A 9,558-nucleotide genomic window follows, 5' to 3' on the forward strand; every position below is an offset into this window, starting at 1 on the left:
AGGAAAGATCTCCCTCCTGAGATCAAAGGTGCTTAGAGCCCTATAAAGTCTTGAGCCACCAAGGGCCGTTTTGATCATCAGGATGGGGATCATTCCTGAGAATAAAGTCAATACAGAGAAAACCTGAACTGAGTGATGGGTGCGGAAAGGTGAAATTGATGACACTCTTCATCCAGCTGGACCGGGATGTCAGTCACCCCCACCTACACTCTCTGACCTTCCAGTTACAGGAGCCAGTACATTCCTGATTTTGCTTAAGCCACTTGGAACTAGGTCTGTCCCTTTGCAATAAAGGACTACAGGGATTTTTTTTTTTTTTTTAACCAAAAACATTTAAGGGAGCTGTAGTGGGCAGAGCTGAGCTAGAATCACCAGGCGTAAGTTACAGGGAAGCAGATTTAGTTCAGCGTAAGTCTGTACTCAGTGACTAACGTGTCATTAAATGCTTAAAAACAAACAAAAAAAAGCACAAAAACTTTTGTTGAATGAAAAACTGAAAATATGTTTCTAGGTCTGACCAGACTGTGGGTAGTGGTTATAGTTATAGTAATAACTCAAATTTCACTGGCCTATTGTATCCACATACATTGCTCAGATCCCATAGTCCCCCATAATTATTTCCAAGTGGCTCTGGGGGCAGCAGGCAATGCGCTCTGGGCCTGGCTGCTAGTGCACTGGGCCCTCCTGTCTAAAGCAATGGAACCTTCAGGACCAGCGCTGGTACATGGTGAGAGGGGAGGGGAAGACTGTGCCTTCTCCCTTCCCAGTGGAACTCTGTGAGCTGTGCTGCTCCTGCCCCAAGTCCTACAGAGTTTTAAGTCCAAATGTTTGTTTTGGTTCCACTTTCAGCTTTTCTGCTCTTCCTGGAACTCAGACATTAATCTTACGGAGGCTGGACTGGAAGATAGATGTGAGTGACAGACCTTGAGTTATTCTCTCAAATGCTCTTCAGTGCCAAGATTAGGGTTTTTTTGCTAGGTAATGTTTTTATGTCTCTTTCTTTCTGCCTTTGGTGTGGGTTGTCCCAAGGGACTTCTAGTGTCTCAGCAAGTGGACTTCTGACGGCCACTTCATGGTCACTGAACGTGCCCACGCTTGTCTGATCTCACATGTATTGCACATTAATTAGACATAGGGTTGACAGGGATGAAGTACAGACGGTCTAGAAGACTGAAAGATAGGCCCCTAGAGGACCTGACAGGGACTGAAAATGACTTTCGACCAAGAGAAGAGAAGAGTAGAGTAGAGGGGGAAAAAAACCAAAATGATTCCTTCCAGTGACAAGGACTTCGCTTCTACCCTCTTCACTATTTCTGGCAACATCAGAGCAGGTTTCCACAGCTCTCTCTCTTACTTTAATAGTGGTCTTGGCAGACATTAGTTACTGCACATTAAACGATCATTTTTTAAGCTAAAAATAAACATTCTCATACAAATATGAAATGAACACATGTCAAAGAGTTTTTAATTCATTAAAGAGGGAACCAATAAGATGTAACAAAAGAATTAAAGGAGACTTCAAAAAGGGCACTCATAGATAGACCATGAAGAGTATGAAATGAATTTACAAATAACTTCAAAATTGATCCATATTCACAGGGCAGTAGTCGAGTGCCTCTCCAGGAGACACAATTTAAATTTCTTTGGACAAGAATTATTTGTGGAATGCTATCAGTATTCTGCAACTTACATAGTTTTTTTTTTTTTTTTTTTGGTTTTTTTTTTGGTACACGGGTCTCTCACTGTTGTGGCCTCTCCTGCTGCGGAGCACAGGCTCTGGACGCACAGGCTCAGCGGCCATGGCTCATGGGCCCAGCTGCTCCGCGGCATGTGGGATCCTCCCAGACCGGGGCACGAACCCGTGTCCCCTGCATCGGCAGGCGGACTCTCAACCACTGCGCCACCAGGGAAGCCCCCTTACATAGTTTTAAAAGAAGCTTAAGGACAATGAAAGGTGGAGGTGATTTGGAAGAGTGCCCTAGACAGGACAAGTTGTCATTATTTTTGCACATTTCAAAGTCTTTTCACTCTTCCTGCCATGCCCCAGTGGTTGGGGGCCTCCAGAAGACAGAATGCAAGGAAATTAGGATCAAGAGCCAGTTCTGGGGAAGAAGAGCGACTGTGCAAGTCTGACCAGTGGGAGATGGAAAGGAATATCGTTGCTTCCCAGATGGAAGGAATAAAGAGCTGTCCTGGGAAATGCTGGGAGAACTCCATAGGAGCCAATTGAGAAAGGAATTAAGATTTAGTGGCTGCAGGTAAGGTGAATCATTTTTGTACACTGATCACCCAGTAGCTTTGTAAGGCGGTAGAAAGGATCAATTAGACCTGACTTTTCTGATTGTGTTTGGCAAAGCCTTAGGTCTCCATGTTGGGGTAAGGAGATGACCCAAAGGGTTGGGGGTCAGGACCTTCCAGCCCTTCCACTAAAGCAGCCCCACTTTCATCTATTTTATGTGCTTGAGGGTTGTATAAGATTTCACTTGAATAAAGGATTTAAAATTAAGTTAAAAAACAGTGAAATGTATGTGAAAATAAAGAGCTGGGCAAATAGTTGATACTCTTTTGTTTTATGTTATGAGATTGTATATTACACTGTAATATTTTATATTTGTATTAAATAATGTGAAACAAACAGGAGGTAGTTTCCCAGTCATCCCTATCTCCTACGATACTAAAAGAATACTAAGCTCAGGGCTAAGACTGTATTTGTCATCCTTATAACAAAGCTCCTCTACTCTTCATTAAACTCACAATTTTTTTTTTTTTTTGGTTGTGCCACATGGCATGTGTGATCTTAGTTTCTCAGCCAAGGATTGAACCCGTGCCCCCTGCGTTGGAAGCACAGAGTCTTAACGACTGGACCTCCAGGGAAGTCCCCTAAACTCACATTCTTATAAACAAATAAAAATCGGTTTTTAACAAGGCTAACACCCAAAGTAAATAACTACCCTCTCCCTATCTTACAAACTATCAATCAACCATCTTTCCCATTTGGGCCGTTGTTCATTCTCACCACACCACACCTGGATAATTAAGTCCTGGTGTCTTGGGTGGCATTAATCTCTAAAATTTTGCCAGAATAAATTCTAATTTAAGAGATGATGGGATCTTATTTGCTCTTTTCGAGATTTCCCAAGTCTATTCTTCAGTAGACATGCTTGTTCATGGGTAGAAATATTTCATGGATTCCTACAACCTGAAAATGAAGAAAACCTTTCTAGTTATGACTTAAATCCAGAATCAATAAAAGGAAATAGTGATAAATTCAATGATTTCAAAAGGAAAAATAATTTTTTGCTTGGCAAAACAGTACTCCTAGATATTGGAAAATGAAAAGGATCAACAGCTCAGTAGAAAAATGAGCCAAAGACATAAACAGACAGGACTCATAAAAGGAAATAAAAATGGTCTTTCAGCATATTAAAGTTACTCAAGCACATTCATAATTAAAGAAGTGCTAAATAATAGTACACCAAGATACCATTTCTCACCTATCAAATTGGCAAAAAATCCAAAAGTTTGATGACATCTTCTGATGACAAGCCTGTGGGGAACCAGTATCCCCTTCCTTGTTCTTAGGAAAGCAATAACATAGCCCCTATGGAAGAGAATTGGCAACATCAAGCAAAATTACAGATGCACTGACCCTTGGACCTGGCAGTTCTAGTTCTAGGAATCTATCCTAAAGATACAGTAATACAAAATAATGCATGCACAAAGTCATTGGCTGTGGCCTTATTTGAAATAAAAAGATTTGAATCAACCTGAACCTCCATTCTCAGGGGACTGATTAAATAAACTATGGTAAACCCACACAGTGGAGTACATGTAGCCATGGAAAAGATGAGGAAGAATTCTAGTAGTTTTGTGGTGTTATCTTCAGGATATACTGTTAAGCGAAAAAAGCAAGATGCAGAAAAATACAAATAATATTCTACTATTTGTGTAAAAAGAGTTGAGTATAAACAAACATACATATTTGTTTACATTTGTAAAAAGAAGTCCTGGAAGCATAAATTGAAGTCTAATAAACACAGTAAACCATGCGATGGGAGGGAATGTGGTAAAGGGACAGGAAGGCAGCAAGATTCACCCGAGTGCACCTTGAGCATTCTCTGCCGTACATTTACTCTGTACGGTTCATTGACTAGACAAGCTTAGTGTGATTTATTCTAAGGACAAAACTGAAAAGTAAAATAAGCATAACAACAGCAACAAAAATCTGCAAAGAAATCTTAGGCTTTATTTTTAGTTATTCCCTATTGTTAGAAGGGATATTAGCTTTGGCATTTTGAAGCTATTTTCTGTTTTCTAAGATAGTTTTACAGTGTAAGATTTATATGGTAAGATAGCGTAAGAGAAAAGACATAAAAGTATAAAATCAAAGATATTAGATAAAATTCCATAATATTTAAATTTGAATTATAAACATTAGTATAAACGTAGACTTCTATAGATACACCTATACATACTGCTTTTTTTTTTTTTTTAAGGAATCTAAAGCTTTTTCTTTGCTTTGTCCACTAACAAACCCTGGAAGCCACATCAGCCCTGTAGAAATGAGCATCCTTAGTGTCCAGATTTGGTTTCTAAATATCATTCTCCATGAAAAGGCCTTGGAGTTCCTAGGAGAAATGGCTAATTCCAGGAGTGGGGCAGGGAATGTATAGTATGAGCCTGACACATCTTGTCAGAAAGCAACAAAGCTATCAAAGGTTAATGGTGAATTATCAAAAAGACACAGAAGCCAGCTTGAAGGGGCTCCCATGAGCCAAAGTTGGGACAATCTATGTATCAAAAGAATTGATTGAGACACATTGACTATTTTTTAATAGTTAAAAATGAGAAAGCCTCACACTCACCTCTCAGAAAAAAATCTTAATTTGTCACCATTCAAGACATCTACCACACTGTTTTCTTACTTTGAATATTGATAATAGTGTAGGTAGAATTAAACTTTTTTTCCTATAGGAGCTCTATTTTAGGTTGTGACAAATTGTATTTTCCAAGGATGACCACAATATCTTGCATCCCACGTGCTCTTCTAAAATGTGACCATCCCACCTTCCCATCAAGAGGTGATGTCTATGTCCTCTCCCCTTAAATCTGGGCAAGTTTGTGACTGCTTTGACTAATAGATTGTGTTGAAAGAGACGCTTTGTAATTTCTGAGGATATGTCATAAAAGGCAATTCAGCTTCTGCCATGTCTGCTGGAACATTGATTCTGGAGCCCTGATCATCTAAGTAAAACAGTTCAATTTCCCTGAGTCCACCACGCTGTGAGGAAGCCCAAGCCACACAGATAGTCCATATGAAGGAGCTCTGGTTAATAGTCCCAGCTGAGCTCAGGGTTCAAGTCATTCTGGCCCAAGAGCAACTTATGAGTGAAGTTGCTTCCAGATCATTCAAACAACCAGTTGCTGAGTCATCCCAGCCTGCACGTCTTTCCAGTTGAGGCTCAGACAGTACAGAACAGAGACGTGTCATCTCCACTGTGACCTGCCTGAATTCCTCACCCACAGAATCCACAAACAAAATAAAATTTTTGTTTTACACCGCTCTCTGGGAGGTTTGCTACACACTGATATTAACTGGAATGCAGGGTCACTAAATAGCCCTAGTTAATAAGGGGAAGCTCTTGTTTACAGAAGTCCCATTAATAAATTAGAGGAAAAAAAGAAAGTCTCAATAAAATTCCAGTGAATAAACATAAAGTGATGAAAATAGAAATTGACATTTTGCAACTCCTAGTGAGATGTTCAACTTAGGTGATGTTCAGCTATGCATGCTAAAATCATTAGGGCAAAAATTGAAGGGAAACTGGATATTTGCAGGATGCTAGAACATCACCCCACTGATTACTTGCTGGTCTAAAGGAAAAAAAATACAACTTTAAAATGAACTGATCAGACTGTCATTACTTAACCTCACTGATCAATTAATAATCTTATCATCACTTTTGGTGGAACACTTATATTATGTACATTTGGATGCAATATGAAATATGGTCCCCTGTGAAGTATTTTTTACCAAAAATGTGATTAAGATCCAAATTTTAATTTAAATGCAAAGATTAAGAGAATATGTTTAATGACATTTCCAGGAAGCGACTCAGAAGGTAAAAATTCTAATTGAAGCCTGATGCAGTTTCCTCCACAAGTCGATGGAATAGAAAAAGATTGGGAAAAGAGGGAAGGATTCTAGGTTAAAAGGGATTCAAAGTGAGAGAGAGGCATGGACATATATACACTACAAAACGTAAGGTAGATAGCTAGTGGGAAGCAGCCTCATAGCACAGGGATATCAGCTCGGTGCTTTGTGACTGCCTGGAGGGGTGGGATAGGGAGGGTGGGAGGGAGGGAGACACAAGAGGGAAGAGATATGGGAACATGTATATGTATAACTGTTTCACTTTGTTATAAAGCAGAAACTAACACACCATTGTAAAGCAATTATACCCCAATAAAGATGTTTTAAAAAAAAAAAGTGATTCAAGAGCTGTAACCATGAAATGCAATGTATGGACCTTGTTTAGATTTAGGTTTGAGCAAATAAATCATAAAAAGACATAGTGAGGACTATTGGGAATTTTGAATATTGAACAGATGTTAGATAATATTAAGGAATAAGTGTCAATTTTATTAGGAGATTCTGATACTGACATTTTTTAAAGTCCTTATTGTTTAGAGATGCAAATTGAAGTACTTAGCAGTGAAATGTCTTTCTGTTTACATTTTTTTAAAGAAACCTGTTAATTTTTTTTTTTTAATGTAAACAGCCTAAATGTTCAACTATCAGGGAATACCTAATTTGGTCACGGAACATCTTCTGGATAGAATAGTCATTTACAATTATCATTATGTAGATTAGAAAAATGAAAAGAGTTTGTGATTTCTGTTGAGTATGAGAGTACAAAATTATGGTTTCATGGTGACTTCAATTACACTGGTGTGTGTGTGTCTGTCCGTCTGTGTGAGTATATAGTGTTATCTTAAAAAAATGAATCAGTCCTACATCAGTTCTCATTTTCTTATTGATTGGCCTTGGACACGGCTTGTTGGAAGGAATCAAGACTGATGCCACCATGTGCCAGGCACTGTATCCAGATTCTCTGAGGGGACAGAGATCTTCTCAAGCATGGTGTTCAACATCACCTTGAAGGAGCTTCAGATCCTTAGGAGAACTCCAGGTCATCTCTTGTGCACCTTATTATGTGTAAATACAGTATCTTTGCTGGCTACCCATTTAAAATATTTAAAAAACTAATGGAGGGACTTCCCTGGTGGTCCAGTGGCAAAGAATCCGCCTTCCAACACAGGGGATGCGGGTTCCATCCCTGGTCAAGGAACTAAAGATCCCACATGCCACGGGGCAACTAAGCTCATGTGCCACAACTACTGAGCTCGTGTGCCTTAACTAGAGAGCCCACGTGCCACAACTACAGAGCCCATGCACCCTGCAGCCTGTACGCCACAACTAGAGAAGAGAAAACCTACACACCACAACTAGAGAAGAAAAAACCCGCATGCCCCAACTAGAAAGCCCACACGCCGCAATGAGGAGCCCGCGGGCCACAACGAAAGATCCAACACGCCTAAACAAGGATCCCACATACTGCAACTAAGACCCAACTCAGCCCCCCCCCAAAAATAAATAGATAGATAAATAAATAAATAAAATATTAAAAAAAACAAACTAATGGAGAGAGACTGCCAAAGTTAGCAAGAGAACTATGCTGGGATTCTTGGTCACGTGAAAGTTGACAGTGGCAGGCTCTTCTTTTCCTGCTCTAAAGGCCTTAATGAAGACCTCTGGGCAGAGGCTGAGACCCTGGAAGAGTATGAGGCAGAAGGGAGACAGTCTGATGAACTCACTTTTCCCCCATCACTTGGCTCAGGATTGGTGAGCGTTGTCCCTGTTCCTCCCCACGCTCCTCATTTCTGCACCTTTCCCCAGAATGGACTTGCAGTGCTCTCCTGTCCAGCCCCACCAGTCCTATGGCAAAGTTTCCTAACCAATCATCATCCACAGAAAGGGTGCCTGCATACTAACACTTATGATGGTCATTATTTAAGGTATATTTGTATTTCAACAGCAGTTAAAGCATGAAATCAAAGAGTTGTTATTCTGGCCAGCAAGGTTCTAGGTAGTTAATAGGTAAAAATTTATTTTTAAGGACTTATGTCTTCTCAGAACTCCTGAATTCATACTACATTGGTGGTTGCCTCCTCTTCTTTCAGGTAAAGTTATCCTGGCTTAAGAAATACTGAAAATTTTTTTTAAAAAAGACACTTTTAGGGATTTATTGAGGTTGTTGATTAAAAGGTGGTTTGGTATGGTAAGAAGGCAATTACTACAGGTTTATTTATTTCTTCAACATTCAGAGATTTTACTGAGTGCCTATCACATGCCAAGTGCTGTGCCAGGTCCTGGAGATTTTATCCTCTGCTACTGAGGAAAAGAGGTATGTAAACAGATGAGTTACAATACAATGAGGTATTGATACATAACAGAAAGACATACAAAGTATTACCGGAACACAAAGCAAAAAACAACAAACTCTGCCTAGGTACGTCTGGAAAGATTTCGCAGAGAAAATGACACCTGAGCTGGGTGACAAGGACAATTTATTTAACCTCTCTGGGCCTTGACTTACCTTTGAAATGGAAAAATATATGGAAGAATTAACAGTTGAGACTCAAACAAGCTTTTACATGATATAAAGTGTTTGAAATAGTGCCTGAAAGTAGAAATTATTCAAGAAATATCAAATATCGATATCCAGATAGGAAGAAGGAGAGGTGGAAGAAAATTTACCACGAACGAGTTAAAAACATTCCTGTTAGAAGGAAGAGCATGGGCAAAATATAGGGTCATGGAAGAGCACGGCGTATTAGGAGAACAGAAAGCAGCTGAGAGCAACCAGAGCAAATGGGGGCTTGGAGGGGGAGGGGTGGGTTTGGGGCCAAAGGAGGAGGACCCTTCCCTGCAGGGCTGGTTCGCTGATCCACACTGGCATGGCCTTATCTGCTGGTTGGTTGACGCTTGTGCCTTATTATTTGTTGAATTCTTCAGTACCACCTCTCCCTCCTTTACATTAATTATAAAGGGGGGTAGGGAACAGATTGGAGTTGAATTTAAACAGAGAAGAACTACACAATAGGGTTTTTTTTTTTTTTAAGGAATATAACTCCAGAGAAGTGAAGAGAATGCATTAGAATTATGGGGGTTGGTAGCCTGGTGAAGAAATATAGGTTTCATTAGCTCGTGCATCACCTTCTAGCTACATGAGTGTTTTGTTTTGGTCTTGTTTTGTCTCCCCTGTTACACTGTGAACTACTGACAGGCAAGGATCACCATTTTATCTCCAGCACCTACATTATTTCTTGCTACAGAGTAGATGCTCAGTGATTACTTACTGAATAAATTAATAACAGAGGGAAGGAGATGAAATGTTGAAACCCCGAACTAAGAAAATGATGGTGCAGAGGGAGAGAAGGGGCCAGATGTGTAATTCTAAAGTAGGAGCAACAGACTTGGTGGCCAATCCAGGA

This window comes from Phocoena sinus, chromosome 1 (assembly GCF_008692025.1).
Source record: "Phocoena sinus isolate mPhoSin1 chromosome 1, mPhoSin1.pri, whole genome shotgun sequence".
Taxonomy (NCBI): domain Eukaryota; kingdom Metazoa; phylum Chordata; class Mammalia; order Artiodactyla; family Phocoenidae; genus Phocoena; species Phocoena sinus.